This window comes from Octopus bimaculoides, chromosome 11 (genome assembly GCF_001194135.2).
Source record: "Octopus bimaculoides isolate UCB-OBI-ISO-001 chromosome 11, ASM119413v2, whole genome shotgun sequence".
Lineage (NCBI taxonomy): Eukaryota > Metazoa > Mollusca > Cephalopoda > Octopoda > Octopodidae > Octopus > Octopus bimaculoides.
In genome coordinates this window covers 41,578,514-41,579,425 of record NC_068991.1, presented here as the reverse complement: position 1 = coordinate 41,579,425, position 912 = coordinate 41,578,514, and the positions used below count along the sequence as shown (strand labels likewise).

The following is a 912-nucleotide window of genomic DNA, read 5'->3' as shown; positions in this document are numbered from 1 at the left end:
AGAGAGAGAGAGAGAGAGAGAGAGAGAGAGAGAGAGAGAGAGAGAGAGAGAAAGACAGACAGACAGACAGACAGACAGACAGACAAACAGAGAAATAGATCCTGCGTGTGCAAGCGGTTAACCACAGAGCCTAATTGTTGGAAGCAGTGCTGGGACTATTGCGAAGTGATACCTTTTAACGCCTTTGTTGTTTTCTTCTTCATCTCTTCCACATCTGCAAGTTCCGGAGCAACAGCTTTCGTCACCAATGATGACCTTCAAAAACAAAAGGTCCGGATCAACTTCCAACTGTTCTTTCAGTTGACGACATGCATTCAATCGTGATTGCTTTAGGTCTCCTGTAAGCAAGCGAGGCACAAATTTTGCTACAACTCTTTTCATTCGCAATTCCTCGCTCAAAATTCCTAGGCAGAAACTCCATGACGCACCAGTCATATCAACAACTTCGTCAATTGTTCGGTGACAGGCCTCAAAGATCAGTTCATGAATTTTCATGATTCCTTCGGTGATATCGACAGTCATACTGAACGCGGTTGGTCCTCAAGCGACAAGTGACTCTTCCTAAAGCGTGAAAACCACTCGTAAACTTGTTTTGCTCATGGCAGTGTCCTTGTAAGTTGTTTGAAGCATGACAACTGTTTCGCCGCCGTTTTCCCCAGCATAGAACAGAATACCATGGAAGCACGCTGATCCCTCGTTTCAGCCATCGCAAAAATCGACGAACAGGGGAGAACACCCCAAAACAAAGATGCACCACGTAGCTGTATGACCCCACTGCACAACGCCAGTCGGCAAACTGATGCTTGAGGATTCTAACAGCGGAAGCCAGAACTACCACGGATTTGTCCAACAGAGAACGTTTCCGGCGCTTTTGGGTACCCCCTCGTACATTATATATATATATATATATAT

The 912-nt window shown here is 45.5% G+C and overlaps 1 protein-coding gene across 1 annotated transcript in view; it reads left to right on the top strand.

The window, feature by feature from the left end:
* LOC106872600 (kielin/chordin-like protein) overlaps positions 1-912 on the top strand; it is a 131,980-nt gene that overhangs the window by 73,324 nt on the left and 57,744 nt on the right. The gene's annotated exons all lie outside the window — the stretch shown is intronic.